We start from the raw sequence: 18,541 nt of genomic DNA on the forward strand, positions 1-18,541 counted from the left end.
CCGGAGATTGACAAGGAATTTCTGCTTGAAAGAAGTTATTATTCTGTTGCAAAATACAACAATCTACCATAAACTTAATGATAATATATTATTCAATTTAGAATGAAGTAAGATATATGTATAAAAATAATTATTATTATTTTTATTATTATATATTAATTATTTACATTCGACATAACCTCAAACAGTCCATAAAATTTTAACCTCAAATATACCTCGTTAACATCACTTATAAAATATTCAAGTCAATATTAAGTTTGTCTGAAAATGGCTACAAACATTGAACTCCTTTCCATGATCTCTTGAAACCAAATAAAATCTTCTTTCTTTAGGACTCTAGGACTCAAACTCAGTTATGATAGTATCAATATATATAAGTTATCTAGTAAGAAAATTGTCCAGTGATAATTTCGTTTCACTTATAAAATATAGTTTAATAGAGGTTAACTACACAAGATGGAAAATTGATTCTAAACCTTCGCTAGGTAGAAGGTCTCATTAGAGGTAGAGCGAACGCGTTGGGGTGAGTTTCAATGCGGTGAACATATTTCTGGGAGTATTGAGATATTTCTTCATTCTAGAGTTATTATATTACAGTTTTATGCAGGGCCCCATAGTTGAATACAACTCCAGATGAGTTTCATATTTTGTATATTAGCTGCTTGTTAGTTAGGATTGCAGTAGTTACGTTGTTGTGTGTGGGAAAATCAACTGTGTAAATAAGATAAATTGACATAATTCGATGTTGAATTGTGGTGTGATCTTGGCTTTTGACCTGAGAGTGTTAGTCTTGTAAGTAGGATTTTAAGATTGGGAAAAGGTTGTGCGGGAAGTGTTTTCTAATTTTGTATAATAATCTGACGTCCTAGATCATGTATTATGCCTGCGCAATATCTAAAAAGGTAACCGACCTTTGTTTTTCGTCTTCAACAAAATGGTACACTTTTGTGACTCTATGGACTTGTTCTATAAGGGCATGTTGTACCTAAATCCAAATTTATGATTTGGTATTAGTTGACTGACTTTTAGAATCGGTTCTATCTTCCCTATCACTAATTTTTCTAGAATTGTTAACTAACATAGGTATAAGAATGATTTGGACAACCTTCTACAAAATTGAGAAATGATCTTTCACCTCAGTTTTTATCTAAGGGGTTGAACTTGAAGACTTCAAGTGTTTGACAGACAGATTGGCTTTATCTTGGCTACTTTTTACCCATTGACCTTCAGGATTTTGGATAGGAGGATTTGTTAGTTACGGTTAATTTAGTTTTTCCTTTGTTTTTCATAAGTCAAAGTTCTTGAGCAGGATTTTCATTTCTGAAGCTGCTTGACTCAGTTTTGTTTTATCAACGTTAGCTTGTAATTTTTGCTAGATTTTCCTCAATTATTTTCGTTTGTCTGTAATTTGTCTATAGTTTTGGGTATGGTAATTATCTTTGATTTGGCTTGAGCCAAAAGTTGCTACCTAATTTGATTGTATAACATGTTTTTTCCAGTTCTTAAAGAAACTTGGAGATCCGACAATCTGTCCAATTGAAATAAGGTGTATGAACCATGTGTTTGCATTTATTTTGTTATTAGAATTCGTCTTCTTATTGTGTTGTATAGTTAAACCATTCTTTATAGTTTGAGCTCTTATTTTCTCCTCAATTTTTTTGATGCATTTTTTTCTCAACTCCACATCAAACTATTTCCTCGTCAACATAACATATTATTTGTTTCTACAATTGAACCAAATAATGATTCTAAATTGATCTCCAAGTCTCGGTAATGATGGAAATGAAGATAGCAGATGTCTGTCGTTACATCATGTTTGTTTTTTCTATCTGCAAGCTCTTAAAACTTCTAAGCAAATAGCCTCGAAACTTTTCAAGTATCTTGTTTGCATATAATCCATTACATTCCGGACAGTTTAGTTTGTAAGGCTTACTTGAAGTTTTAGTTCTTAGAGATTTAAAGTAAGATAATTTATGTTGATAAAATATATTTCGTTTGATGTATAAATTCCTTCATACCTCTGTGATATCATTATTCATTCTTCTAGCTTTGTACGAACTCCGGTAGGGTAGTCACAAGAAATTTATGTTCACGATTTCGATGTTTGTCTGTCGATTTTAGAACAATATAGCCTGTTTTCCCTCTATTCATTCGTTGAAAAATACCATTAATATTAATCAAAACAATACCAACAGTTTATGATGTTTGTGGTTGCAAAACTCGGTCTTCGCGAAATTGTATTTATCGTGAGAATAGGAAACGTTTAATATAATGACAAACCCAACACAGCCAGAAAAACTAAGAAATTACGTTCTATCTATCAAATGTAACCCAATTCTATTCTCCTATTTTTTTGTTTTTGGACAAATGTAGCGTGAACGTAACAACGTAGGTGATGAATGAATGTGATTATCTGAACATCAAATTTCCGATCCAGTGACTACAGAAAAAGAAAATTAAAGGAAACAAGAGAAATGGCAGGTCCTAATTCAGTATAAATGAGTTTAGATCACTTTGGTAAACGACGTTTAGATAAACAATGGATTTATTTCAGCTTCTGTATTTTGTTCCTTGATAAATTATTGAAATGCGAACATTCAATGGAAATGTGGAAATTTTTAACACGATATAAGAAATTCTCCCTATGCAAATTGTTTCCTTATTTTGTAGTTACAAAATCAAATTCTATTAGGAGTAGATTCTACTTAATAAATAACTATTTATTGAGTCGGTTCGTGTTTAAACTTTAAACTGAAAGTTGTACCATGAGGATTTAGCTTTTACCTATAACATAGAAAATTGGATTAGAAAATTAGGAAAATCGGTATTTTATTCCAAATTCAATGCAATATTGATTGAATTGGATTGTATTCGAAATATACATATCCGAAAAATATGTATTGTAGATTAATGGCTATTAATACAATAAGCTAACAAAAGAAAAGTTTTGGACCCCATATTCGATTGGACCTGTTTCATTCTCGAAATAGATTAATTATTGCGTTTGAATCCAACAAGTACAAAAACAACAATGAAATTTTCAAAAATAAATAAAAAAATATATTAATCCATTGATTTGCTGGTAATTTGAGTTAAATTGATCTTAGATGTTTTGAGTATGTTTCAGTTTATCTAGTTCATGCTTTTCCTCTTTTCTTCTATCTTTCTGCTTTTACTTTTCACAGTACAGTTTACGGTTCTATTGGATAGACAATCATAATAACAAACAACCACCATCAACGTCAACCTCGCTTTTACTCGCTTTCTCTATTCCTTGCTCAAGCTCTTTTCCTTACTTTCTATCATAGAAAAGCTCTCTCTTCGTCTTTTTAACTTCAACCTCAAATCAATGTATACAAATCTAAGAAAACTTCTAATACTTATGGACTAACCATACCATGTTAGTTTGAGTACCATGTAGTGATATTATGTGAACAGAGAAAACTCATAAGCATCAACAACGTGCTTTGTAAATGATTCCTCACAATAATTAACACTGGTAAAAATGCTCATACAACTCCTTAAAAGGCAAATCAGTTAACTCAGAGCATATTTTAGAACAAAAAGGACAGAATCTTGAGAATTTTATGGAAATCGAAAACTTTCTAGCCCTTCCAAATTGATGATTCCTTCTTCATCCTTTATAGTAGGAAGAATACCTTTTCATATTTTCATAGTTTTCATCGACACGATAGTAGGATTACCGCTCTCCATACCATTAAGTAAATCACTCAGTTTTTTAGCTAGAGATGCTAGTAATGAGCTTATATTCTTAGGAGTGTTTGAATACAAACCTCACTAAACAACCTATTTATATACTCTCCGATAGCCAACTGGTTTTGTAGGACCTTAAGGTTATTGAATGCACGTTCAAGTTAGCATGGGGGTGCAAAACAAACAACAGAAATGAGAATGGACCTGAGACCTACTATTTTATGAGATGTCACGTTAGAACGAGCTCGATGGAGGATCAGAGGGAATCTTAAGGAGAAACCCTCCAGACTTAAGACAATCCAATATTTATTCAGACCAATCAACTAAAAATTCTAAAGAACTTGTCAAGATGTCTAGAAACGATATTAAACTGGTTAACAGTTTTACACGACAACATTCTACCAGGTCCTAGCTTCTATTTCACGCGAATCTTCTGATTGCTACGCCCAAGAAAACTTTAAGAATCCTAGTTCAGCTGGTCAATGATCTGAAGACTGACCTCAAAAAGTTCACCAAAAAATCTTGTCGCGATATATGGAGCAAGACTACTACAGTATTTTATAACATCCACCAATCTACTTCTCACTAAATTTTTTGAGTAGGAAATCAATCACACAAAACTTACGGCTATATGATGTCGTCAGAAAGTCGTCCTGTTTGCCAAAGTTTCATGTCAAAACTAACCTTAAGGAGATACTCAACTGCCGGACAGAAATCAAGATAGTTCTGAAACTCCTCAAAGTAATAAAGCTGTTTCAATAGTTATTTGTATGCCAAGGACTGAAAGTGCTACTCGTCTGTTGCACGCCTCGCAATTTTCAGACTCGTCCAACAAAGTAATATTTCAGCCGCGGCGACATTTTTTAGACGACACATAAGATCCAAAACGTTTTCAATTACACAGAGGAATGAAAATAAATAATAGAGAATTATAAACATATCATTTATTGAACAATATGTACTTAATGATAATTGCAATGATAATATTGATTTATTAATAATTTTTTATCATCATTCATTATTATTCATTAATTTAGACAAAACAAATAGTTTCAGAAAATTAAGGGTTATGCCAATTCATCGAAGTGAAACTGTCAACTGTCAACATTGAAGTGGCTAAGTCACATTTCAGGAAGTTAAAGTTGTCTACTCCAGAGGGCCCCGAAATTGTTTTGCAGTATAGAACTGTCACTTTCACTACATAGAACAAGCCATAGAGACAGAAGCTGAAAGTACCTAGAAAGAGTACTGTCTATCTTTTTGAATAGCCGAAACGATTTCTCAAGCAAACTACAAAGTTATAGTTCCATATTTTTCGTATCATGACTGTATTTCCTTTTTGTGAATAATCACGTATTATATAGTTTATACTTCATCTCAAAATCCGATTCATGTGCTTCCTCATCTTATTGGCAAATCGTTTCTCGAGAATTATCACCTTATGTCCTCACTTTTTTTTTCTAATGTAGTTTTCTGCGAGATTTACCGTTTTTTTCGCAGATTTCAACATTTCTTTGGTGCTTGGTTCTAGCTCCTATAGAAGTTTCTTATAGTGTCATTCCATAACCAGGTAACTCTGAGTGTGTTCTTTCTCATATCTAAATTTTGATTCAATCGAGCTCCAATATCTGGAGGACTACTTTACAAAAGCTCTCATCCTATTTAATTTTATTAAAATCGATGACGGGGCTTCGCCTAACATTTTAAGAGACGAATTCAAGGTAATTAATCAGCCTCAATCCATGTTATTTATATAAGTCAACAAATGGTTAAAATAACATTTTTCAGTTGTAACAAATACTCTATTTTCAGAATTTTAATTCGAGAAATACATTGTAACGATATATCAGCTGTCAAATTATGAGAAAATATTCACATTGAATTCAATGATACCATGTTTACGAATAAATTGCTTTGAATGTAAAAATATTTTTTGCTACTCTGTCATTTGTATACTTTTCACTTAAGTATACAAAGTGATTTTACTTTCAAATTCAAATCTTGAGGAATCGTCTTCTAACGTCTATATTATCGAAAGATATTTTACATGAAGTGAAACATCCTATTCCATTTGCAGTGTATATATATCGAACCATGTTTCTACTTTAACTTCAAAAGGGTCTTTATATTTATTTAAGAACGGTTATGAAGCCGTATTCGTACGTCCTTTGTATTAAAAATGTTCCGCTTCTACGCATAAATGAATAACAATAGATATGTATCCAGATATGACCCTTCTAGGAATTAAATATTCATTTCCATTTTATATTCATTATGCATGAAAATGGATCAGCAAAGATTTGTCTCCCTCTTCACCAAATCTTTATTTGGATTTTGAGATAGGTGATACTTTTTTAGCTCTAGTATCATTATTTAACACAGAATTAAGGCATCATTCCTTTATTTTTTCAATTCAAAAGAAATTCGAATTAATTTAAGCGAAATACTTTATATTTATGTGAAATTGAAAAATGATGTTATTGTGCGAGGATGTATTGATGTCTAGTTAGCCTAGACCAGTTCCATGCATAAACAAAATATTGCGTTACCATAGCAACGAACAATAACTTATTAGAAGTGTAAGTGTAAAGTTTGACGTCAAAAAAGTAAACCAGGGTTACGCAATAATGTTTATGTTTAATACCCTTGGTGATAAATGTCCTCCGTATGCGACCGTGTAAAATTGGACTGCAAGCTCCAAAAGAGGTAAATTTTCCATTGAAGATGATGATCGATCGGGAAGGCCAGTTTCTGTGTCAGTCCACGAAAATATCGATGCAGTTCATGGCATGATTCTATCAGACCGTCCAATTGGGCTAAAACGGATATCTGAAGCACTGAATACTTCATATGAACACGTTCATCATATAGTTCACGTTAATTTGTACATGAGAAAAATTGCTGCAAAATGGATCCCCAAATGTTGGAATGTTCACCAAAAGTGTGCAAGGGTAGAACCATCGCGTTCGATCTGTGCTCGATTTGAAAACGATGTAAACTTCTTAAACCGAATTGTTACTATGGATGAGACTTAAGTACATTTCTACGATCCAAAAGCAAAGCAATAATCGATAGAATGGCGACACTCTGGTTCTCCAAGACCTAAGAAATTTCTTGTCCAAAAATTTGCTGGAAAAGTTCTTGCTGCAGTTTTTTGGGATTTCCAAAGGTGTTTTGTTTTTGCACAACGCCCCTGCACATAAATCTCATGTTGGCATGCCAAAAATTCGTGATTTAGGGTTTGAATTACTAGAACACCCCCCTTATTCACCAGATATGGCTCCGTCCGATTATCATTTCTTTCTTCAACTGAAAGAAAGTTTGAAAGGTCGAAAATATTCTCCCAACGAGGAGGTAATAAAGGCTGTGGATGTCTGATTTAAAGAGCAAAAAGAAAGATTTTTTTTTGAAGGTCTAGAAACGTTGTAGGTTCGCTGTAATAAATGTATCCAATTAAGAGGAGAATATGTTGAGTAATAAAATATTTTGACATTGAAATTTTGTTTGGTTCTATAGTAGGCTAAGAATTTTTCAATATATCCTCGTATTTTCTAATTTATACTTCTCGTATTCTTCATATGATTGGAATAACATTTATTTCCAATACGTAAGTAGTAAAATATCATGAGTGCGTAATGGGCTTACAACTCGTGTAACGTACTATACTTTTTCTACGCCCATTCATTTTTTTTCCATTAAATAAAAAACTACTACTAAGAAAACGTGTCCTAGGCGCGCTAGTTAAAAATAAGGTAATTTCGGTTCAGTTTTACACTGAACAACAAACTGTGAACGCGTATTTTTTAAACGACCTCATAAAAAAAGACGGTGAAACCGGCCTACAGATCAAAATGACGCGATATTCCAATCCGTAGTGCGATATTTCTGCAAAACCGCATACAACTCGGCTTACGATGCAGACATTGAACGAATTGGATTGGGAAACACTAAAACACCCTTCTTATAGTCCTGATTTTTCGCCTTGCGACTATTATTCATTTGGTCTATTTAAAGGTTATATAGAAGATTGCGGTTCCAAAAGAATGCGTAGGGAGAATTGTACACGAATGATGACGTGAAAAGAGAGAGACTTTTACGAAAAAGGTAACCGAAAACTTCCGGAGAGATGGCAAAAGTGTGTACAGTGTGAGATCATAAGTCTATTTTGTTATTGAAGCCCGCCGAACTGTATAGCCAAATTACCTCAAAGGAATCAGTGCCTTCAATCTTGGTTGTACAAGTACTCCATGCTTGCACATTCAATATTAAGAGATGTTTCAATTGTTGCTTCAAATAAACTGATTCAAAATGTAATTTAGACAATTTGGAAACATTTGTTTTTGCAATCAAAAGAAAATTTATCAAATTTAGTGGAGAAGAAACGGAAAATTAATCATAAATCTAAAACTCAAGCTTAGGAAGTATATATTTGTGCAAAAATATTTATTTTCATATAGAGAACACACAGTGCTTATGTTAATTATTTATTGTTTTGGAAGTGACCTGAATATCAGGAACAAAAACCATTTTTAGTAAATTTTTTCAGTATGAAAACGATTTGAGCACCTCAAAATTCAAATCAAATTGACTTACGATATTGCGGATTCACTCACAAACAGACTATGAAGCAAAATGAAGACGAGTATAAATCAGTGGGAATATCAGTTTGTGGTGAAACATTTAAAATAAAAATTTAAGAAAATTGAATCATATAGTATATGATACCATCAACAACGTCACGAAAAACCCTCCTCGTTTCGTAAGAAATCTAATAAAAGAATGAAATTTCCTCTATCATCAATTATTGTTGTCTGCTTTAGGCCATGTATCGATTACCAGCTCTGATTTTGTTTTGCTATAGAGAATTCAATATTTCAACAATTCTGAGAGTTATCTCATTCAATTGTGGAATAACAATCAACTCTCAAGTGAATTATATACCGAAGAAACTCTATTAGATTAAAATCGAGGATGTTAGCTAACTAAGCATTACCTGGATTTCAATTGGTTTCTTGTAATATGCGTAGAGGACTGTCAAGCACGAAGTGAAAATCTCCTACAAAAGATGTTGAAGTTTCTTTGACCTTTTCAAAACTTTCTACTCGCATTTCTGTATGTGTAATACGATCAAAAAAGCAGAATCTGATCTCATTATTAAGAACAGTAAATTAGACCACTGGTGCTTTCCCTGTCCAAATGATTTAGATCAAACTATAATTGTGATTTATGAATTACCTTATGATCTAGGAGGTTCAAGTCTCAAATAGTACTTTGTGACATCATCAAATTTTGATAACAAGAAGCGCTTGTAGGAAATATTGGTTCCAATTTAATTTCTTCTCGCCTCTAGGATCCTTCTCAATGCTTTCTTTGTAAGTCGATAATCATCTACCAGAAATCTTTGTATTCCTTGGTCTCCGAGACTGCTTTTGAATTTAATCCAATTCATTTTGACAATATTATTCCGAAATTATTCATTACTATCATTTTATTAGATTTATATATTTTTATAAAATAGCAGATCTTGTCGATTTTGGAAAAATAACTTCATATCAGTGAACAATTATTTAACAGCATCAGAAATGAAACCAGAAAAAGTCCCTCAACTAATAAAAAAGGCATTAGTTTTGTTTGGGAGTGTATTTATTATCTGTAAATTAATTCCAACGACAAATGCGGTTTATGTAAACATATGGACATGTTTAAAACGTAGCCAGGACTCTCAAACAACTAAACTCCACTCTAGGCAAAACCGCTCTCATAAGCGCACTCAAATAACAATTGAAATGATTTGAAAAAATCTGGGTCTCGTATATTTGTACTTCAAATTCGAACAGTGAGACTGGAAACAATATAGAACTCACTCAAATTTCATATGAAGTAGATCGATAGAATTGTATAAATAGAAATCTTTATACTTGAATATTTAGAGATATTTAATTTTCTTGATACGAAAAATAGAGCAGCATCTATATATTATTTACAAGTTACTACTAAACAAACAAATCGTAATCATTTATTTTGTAAATTAGAATTGTGTACAAATGCCACTATCTTCGCTTTACTAGCACTTCTTTAGATTCCAGATTGGTCAAATCACAGCCGGTTTTTCACAGCACTTTTGACAAATATTATTATTGACATTGCAAACAAATAGTTTTCATTTTGTTCTTGTTAATGTTTTATTATAATATAAAAACATTCTTGTCAGGAATTCGAAAATGAACTCAGAGAATATTCCAATCATTAACAAACATAATTCGACCTCCCAAAAAGGAGCCTGTCATTTTAGGTCACTTTTCGTCTAAACAAATCTCAAATGTTGAACCAGAGCCCAAAATGAATATGTTTAAAGTTATGTTTAAAATTATGTATACAAATTTCATTTTTTTGTTGTTACTAGATCTACTATGTTTCCACTTTTATGATACAATAAAAAATATAATGTAACAGAAGAGACCTAAAATCAAGACGAATTAGAAACATAAACATATGGAAAAGGTCTAAGAAATTAAAGAAAAAATATAAATCGATGCATAGTTCATATTTTTTTAACCCAAACACCAAAATAATAAAATTGTACATAGACTCCCACCATACGAGGTCTGGATATTGAATAAGGAAGCTGCGCAACCAGTGGACGCCCTAGAAGGGTGGAGTAAAAAACGAGTAGTGTGTTTGGTATCTAGATATCTTGTCTATGCACCTCTCAAAACACGTTTCCGTCACTATTATAGTATTTGTGCAGTAGCGGTTTGAAACAAAAGTGGTTTTTTCTCGTGTCAAAAACCATGTGTGAGTAAAAACGTATCAATCTCGAATGTCTCGTTAAATTGATAAAAACTCGCCCTGTGACTATTTTAACTCCGGAAACAGTGACCAAAATCAACCAAATTGTGTGTGCATATCGTCGAATGAGCAATCCGGATGATTGCCGAGGCCGTAAACGCCCATAATCAAAAGATTAGAAAAATTTTAGACGAGAAATTACACATGACAAAAGTCTGTGTAAAGTTGGTGCCAAACAATCTGACTCCTGACCAATAGCTCTTTCCTTGAAAGGTTAGAAAAAGATCTACTTTGAAAGACACTCTATTTAAGTCGATGGAAGCTGTAAAGCTAAAAAACCACACTGCTCCTAGAGGCACTCACCAAAGAAGACTTTCAGCACTGCCTCCATCAATGGAAAAAAAGTATGGAAAGGTGTGTGGCGAGGAGGAGTATATTGAAAGGGAGCATTTGAATGTAGAATAATTTTTATAATAACACACTTTTTCGTAACTAGTCTCGTTATTTAATAACCAGACCTCATATTATATCTAAATTGAACTCTATAGAATTTATTTAGGCTCAACTAGAAAATGAAGTGACAGCGAAAAATACTACTTTGAACTAAAAGATGTGAAGAATCTTCTAATGCAAGCCTAGGATTGTGGATGAACTTATAGAACCGATAATCTTGTGCTCTCTGAATAATGCAATTTTCGTCTATTGTGGTTCTTTTATTTTGAATTATTTGATTAGAAACGACTCTTATATTTATAAATATGCTCTAGAGGCCATGTAGGCCTAGGGCACGAATGGCAGTATGTCCTCTATTTTACATTTTCCACACAATATTTCTTCATTTTTTCCTGTTCACAGCTTTTTCTCTCCAATTCTGAACATTATTATTTTTTAGGTCTTTCATTACACAGTCATACCATTTTTTCCTTGGTCGCCCCTTTCTCTTTTTCCCTATTGGTCTTCTTTGCAGTACTAATTTTGGCATAATTTCTGTCAACATGTCCCAACCATCTCCCTCTCTGTTCCTCAACAAACGAGCTTATTGTAGCTTCTCCATAAAGTTCCTCCAATTCTTTATTAGTTCTTCTCCTCCAGACCTCTTCTGTGTGTACTCCTCCGTAGATTTCTCTTAGTATCTTCGTCTCCCATATTTCCAACATGGCTTCATCTGCCTTTTTCAATATCCATGTCTCACATGCATATGTTGCATGTGGGTCTTACTACCGTTTTATATATTCCTATTTTTATTTTGACTTCATCAGTGATCTAATACTGACTTTCAGTTCTAATTCTTGAACTCCCTTGTCTTCTATTACTACTCTACTATAAACTAGATACACAAAGTAGGAAACTCTTCCGAAATTGTACTCTTTGTGTCTGTTTGTCCTAGAGGTTTTCTGTTTATTTCCCATCATCATATATTTTGACTTCTCTTTTGATTTATCTCTAGTCCAAAATTTTTGGCTTCCTCTTCCAATTTCATTACTGCTTATTACAGAAACAACTCTTATCATTATTTTAAAATTTTTTTCACCAATAAATACAAAACTTCATGTGCATCAAATTTGACAAATGTTATCAACCTTCTTACAAACGTAGTCACCGACCTTGAAGTTCTTCAATTTTACAATAAGTTGTATTTTTTTCCTTCTCATTAATAAACATCAGCTCTTTTACCTCTTTAACCGTGTTTCAATTAGGTTAATAATCATTTAGTTTGGGGCTCAGATATAATTTTAGTATGACTAGTATTTTATATCATCGCTTCCAATCTAGTAACTTTTGTAGTGATTTCTGGTGATTTAGGTTTCCTGAATTGGTCCTTCTAGTTCAAAAACTGGATATAGCAACCTAAGAGTTTATTTTATCCTCATTTTATTCACATCTTCATGTGAAAGTTGATTTCAAATACAGTGAAATTATATCACAAATTGAAATATGCACATTTTTCTAACATAATCATCATGATTTAAACATTTAAGTTGTGGCGGCAGCTTTTGGATCCTCATTCTCATCATGGTCCAAGCAATATACGGAATGATTGATTTTGAAACTTGTCATTAGCGAAGCACCTGTTATGGCGAATTTCCTCAAAACTCTTATTCCACAACATTAGGTCATCTATATCGATCTTATTAACAAAAGCTTACAAAATTTAAGCACATTTCGGTTATCTATAATAAATTAGCGCGTATTCCTTTTTTTCATTGTTTCAACCGAACAATTGAGAAAAATTAACAATCCTCGGAGTTACTGATTCAAATAACAATAAACTGAGTAATTTATATATAAAACCGACACCTATAGAAACTTAAAAATGACATTCTGGGTTTTCTGAAAGAAGGGGATTAACAGCTCAGCTGGAAATACTGGGCTCGCCAATATCGCAGCAAAAAAAATTCTTTGCGTCTCAGTGGATATGATACCCCAATAGATTCATACATAGATACAAGGATACAAGGATAACAATCTGTATGAAAAAGTAGCATCATGCGTGTTAGGTAAGGATGGCGCCACATTAGTATCAGGGTAAATTTTAAGCATCAAACATTATTAACGCTCTGGACAATTCAACAGTTTTGAATAATAAAATATAATATTAAATTTTTTACTCAGCATACTTCAATTCATCTACAATTACTACATTCATACTGGAGAATATTTGAATTGATATTTTTCGTATACAGCGGGTCATAAAAAAGGTTTATTGCAAGCTTGAAAAAGAGGATGCGATGTGTCCTTTCCATGATTTAGCTCACGTACATTAATACTAGAAAAGTTCATGCATATATTACATAGTTTTAAATGGATAATTCAACTTCCGTTTTATGAAGTTGAAGAGTAACCTAATAATAAACTCAAGACCGGTTCACTATTGATATGCAAATTTTCTAATGTTTGTTTGAAATAGATATGAACGTATGTGACTGAAATTGAGATGAACTCAGCGAAAATCATCAATGAAGTTATATTTATGAAACGAAATAATGGAATATGGTTGCATGTATACTCATTTCGAGTGTTTGGATATTTTCACTTCAATATTGTTTCAATTAAATTGATTTGACTCATCCATATAATAATTTTTTCTTGAAATTTGTAATGAATTCTATATTATTATCCTATATATCAAATTCTTCGCTTATACTGAGATTGCGCTAAATATTTTCATATACAAAAAAAACTGACATCAATGCACTTTTGAAACTGGAGCTTCGACAATTCTGGAATCTAATTTATTTTTGAAAGATCATCAAAAAATGTATGAATTGCTTCACATATCTCATCATCGATCATAAAACTTCGCTACTTCGATATTTGTTCATGTTGAAGGATAATCAGATATCACACATGGCCAAATCAGAGTATTATTGACTAACTTATGCTGTAGCAGTTTACTGTAACTGTACGTTGATGTTTCAGCCTGATTGCTTCCGTAAATTCTAAGCAACGGGTGCGTTCTTGACAGACCTTTTGCTTTTTAATCATCGTTCGTGGTTTTTCGTGAAACCACACTAAGATCTCCTGCCGGATTACGATATAATTACATTCTAGGAAGAATACCATTAACATCAACGTTCACTACGCAATTTTTACAATGCTTTTTGGAAATCTTTGAGTGTATGTGGCAGTTAACGAGTAAATTTTTTTTTTCACATGAAGATAATCGTTTAGAAATGTATTTGATGTTGCGGATCCACCACTAAGAGTTGCCTCATTGGCCTACTGGACTTTCATACCACCAAATGCGCGTTAGAACTGTTAGCACTTTATTGTTCACTTGAACCAGCCTTAAAATCATAGTAGATCATAGCCTTGATAAATTCCAAGTTGGATGTTAAATCGTTTGTACCACTACTTAAAGATGTCAGTATTTGAGAGTGTTTTCAGCTTCAGCTCCTCAATTCCGTCGTATATCAAAACATGGAATTGCTTTTGTATTTTTATTTAGTTTCCTGTTCTGGTAGTATCGTTGATTTTATATAAATACGTCATATTTTCATCGCTTTTATGTTACTTTCAAATAGATCTAATCCACTGTCAAGGGGAACTAGACTGAAAATTTGGTTTGTATGAAAAATTTTCCATCTTCTTAGAGAATTTTTTCTTAAATTGTTATATATTTTAATCGTATTCATTTTATTCCCGCTCATCTCCATTTTCTCGTTCAACTATCATTATTTTTGTCTTTGGCATCAACACAATCCAATACTTACCAAATTCATATTTCCTACTAGTGGTTGCTTGTTGTTTGCTTCTTCCACTGCATCATTCATCATAAAATGACACCGTGCTCATTACTTCCCTTCATCCTAATCCTTCTCTGTCATAAAATTCTCGGATTCGTCGTTGTTTTTTTAACAGGCTGCTAAATATTTCATATACGAGGTCTGGCTATTAAATAACGAGACTGGTTTCAAAAAAGGGCTTATTTATAAAAATTATTTTACATTCAATATACTTCCCTCTCCTCGCCACACGCCTTTTCATACGTTTTTTCCATTGGTCGAAGCACTGCTGGAAGTCTTCTTTGGTGAGTGCCTGAGGAGCTCTGCCGTCGACTTAAATAGAGTGCCTTTCAAAGCAGATCTTTTTATACACTTTCAAGGAAATCTGAGCAGACCAGTTGACGCAAAAGTTTTTGGTCAGGAGTCAGATTTTTTGGCACAGACTTTTGTCATATGTACTTCCTCGTCTAAAATTTTGCTTTTCTTTATCGGCAATTACAGCCTAGGCAATCATCCGGTAGCTCATTCGAAAATCTGCACGCACAATTTGGTTGATTTTGCTCACTGTTTCCGGAGTTGAAAGAATCCCAGGTCGACCTGGACACTGGTCATCTTCAGTGCTTTCTCGGCCCTCACTAAAGCGCTTAGACCAATCAAAAACACGCGTATCAGATAGAGAATTGTCTCCATAGACCTCTTGCAACAATTTATAGCACTCAGTCGAAGTTTTTTTCAATTTAACGAGAAATTTAAGATTGATACGTTACTCCTATTTTTCGCCACACCTGATTTTCGGTAGAAAACACAAATACCACAATAGTGACGGAAACGTGTTTTGGGACGTGCATAGACAAGATATGTAGATACCCAACGCACTACTCGTTTTTCTTGGAAACTGTCTCATATTTGTATTCTGGAACTTTTGTCAAGTACATCTTAAATGTGTATAAACTATGGACATTTCCTTGTATATAACTTGTCTTGTTGTAAATACGTGATGTGTTTATTCTGTAATTCAATAAACTTTTCCATAATTTTCTCTGTTGGTTTTTGGGATACTTTTACAGAATGTCAGTACTGCGATCATCAATATATATATATATATATATATATATATATATATATATATATATATATATATATATATCATCAACTTTATAATTGCTTGAACCCAAAAGTCACTTTTTCTAAAAAGTGGTAAACTTATATACGCTTCTCAACCTTTCGTACTATTCTTTCTACTTCATATTCTTTGTAACAATTTATTTACCGCAGACAGACCTCTTTCTCCCAAATTTTTTAGATCTTTTGAGTTTTAGATCTGTTTTACATCTTTTTCACAAATTTTGCACTGCTTATCCAACTAGTTTTTTTTTCTAAATTGAGTATCACCTAAAAGAATTACCTCTATAATTGCTCTAGAATGGCTCTATAATTTCTTTATCTTGTTATTATATCCATATCGCTTAATTTTTTAAGAAACCTAGAGAAGAGCTTCTGATTCCATTTACTGTCTTCTTCCATCTTATTATCAAATTCTTCTCATGTTCATATATGATATAATTCACTTTATATATTTCTGTGTAGGAAACCTGAACAATATTTATCAGATAATTACTTTTCCGGAAGCTATTTATTCATAGTTTTGTTTTCTCGTAAAGCGGCTCACTAAAAAGTGCATTTTAGAATTGTTTGGTTTAAAATTAAAATATCACTTCAGGGATATCCTGTCTTGACAGTCTAGCGTTTCAACAAAAGATTTTCAATTCAATTTGAGTAGAAATACACAGCGTAACTTGATTCACAAAAAATTATTTTAGTTCCCATTTTATCTTTCTAAACGTACTAAGGCAATTACATATTTAATTACACAAAAATTTCTTAATAAAATTATGCAACTGCTATATACACTCTTGAAATACACTTTGTATTTCAAGCAATTCTCCAGATTTCTTATCTGAAGATATCTATTATTAACAAATGAATTTTGTACCGTTAACCCAAACACGAACCTCCACTTAAAAGTTACATACAACTCCAAATTCGTTATCATTTAGATGCGAGAAACAGTTAATATTGAATTTTCCCATTCAGAAAACGTGAACAATATCAATAGATATATTAGAATTAACAAATCTAAATGTTCAAAAACAAATATTTTAAGTAAAAACTGGAGTTATTGAAGTGAAGCAATCGTTGTTCAAATTGAGACGCAATTGAATAAACAATATCAAAATTTCAGGGTTGATTGATTAAATTGAACATTGAAAATCGGTAGTTATTAAAGAAAACAGATTGAATTTCTCATAAAAATTGAATATAGAGTTCTAAAAGAATTATAAATTGATCTTGAAGTTAAAAACTTCAACCGTTCTTCTCAAGTGAATAGTTAAGAACTAATTTCCTCTATAATAAAAGAGTTTGCTCAACTATTTAATCATTATATGTACTTTCAAAATCACCAAATAGCCTAACTATTGGCTTTTAAAACAAACAATAGGGAAGCTGAAATTTTTAATTCTAAATAAAAAGAGTGTTCCAATAAGAAATATTTATCCTAGGCGTAACATTTATAGAAAAATCAACAAATACCACAAGAATTATATAGAAAAAGACGTCTTTTTGTTTAAACCGTGATATTACTTTCTCTCACGTACGTAGTGCGGTCCATAAAATATTAGCCTCATATAATAGAGTGCATTGGCAAAAATCTTTACTCACGCGTCAGTCCCAACAAGCTTTAACGTGCTGCTTCGATCAATTTTATTATAGTAAAGCTCCAACGACCACTTAGTCAAATTGTTTTGAAAAATGTTTCAAATTGAGTTTCGCGTTGTTGTAAAATTTTCTGCTAAAGGATCAACACCATTACAAATCAAAAATAAAACAATAAAAAATAAAAATAAATAAAACATTAGATAAAACATTAGATTGTTGCAGATATATATCTTGGACACAAACCAACAAAACTCGGATGTAATGGAACTTGAATCAAGTCCAACCATGGAACATTACAGATTAGACTGGTAAACTGACCAGTTTTGTCCTGACTTTACTTAAGAACTCTATAGAAAAGGAATTCATTTTATATGTGGATAATTAGTATATAAACCGTTACTTATTCTATGCTCTGCATAAAATGGAAACCAATGCTTGAGTACCGTTGAAACAAGTCATAAAACATATCTAACTGTCAAGTGAGTTTACCTATCGGTGGAGGTAAAAATTCCTTACCGGCCATACTAAGACAAACAAGAAATAAATGTGTTATCCTCTAGCCGGATGTAAAGTCTATTGGGAAAAATCAAGAAACCTTGAAATTTGTGATTTGTGCTATACAGTTCGGAAACGTCAGGAAAACCGTGCACTGAAAAAACCAATGTGCATTGAAAGGCTTAATTGTTTTTAGCTTTTTCAGTATTTTGTTTGTGGAATTTTTTGAAAATATGGTAAATTAAATTAACCTACATCGAGACTATGTTTTAATGATGAAAGAAAGTTCTGTCTGATTTCATTATACTAATAGAAATAGCACGTATGCTTGAATTAGACTAAAAAATAGGTAAAATAATCACATATGATTCAAAGTCGATTTGAAACTGTTTTATTTTAAAAAATTAATTCTTGAATACTTTTACTGGCTAAGAGATCATTTATAATAATTGAGGCTGAAATATAAAATTAATAGTTAGAGGCTAATCCGTCCCTGCCACGATTTTATTATTTTGTCATAAAAACTGTATACTATAATATTCAGAATGAAAAATGGAATCCTTGTGTCATGGCCACCTACTCTGTTGCGGCTTTAGGCG

General features: G+C 32.3%; 1 protein-coding gene across 5 annotated transcripts in view; it reads left to right on the top strand.

The window, feature by feature from the left end:
* LOC130891242 (5-hydroxytryptamine receptor 1-like) overlaps positions 1-18,541 on the top strand; it is a 309,855-nt gene that overhangs the window by 245,875 nt on the left and 45,439 nt on the right. The gene's annotated exons all lie outside the window — the stretch shown is intronic.

This window comes from Diorhabda carinulata, chromosome 3, assembly GCF_026250575.1.
Source record: "Diorhabda carinulata isolate Delta chromosome 3, icDioCari1.1, whole genome shotgun sequence".
NCBI classification, from domain to species: domain Eukaryota; kingdom Metazoa; phylum Arthropoda; class Insecta; order Coleoptera; family Chrysomelidae; genus Diorhabda; species Diorhabda carinulata.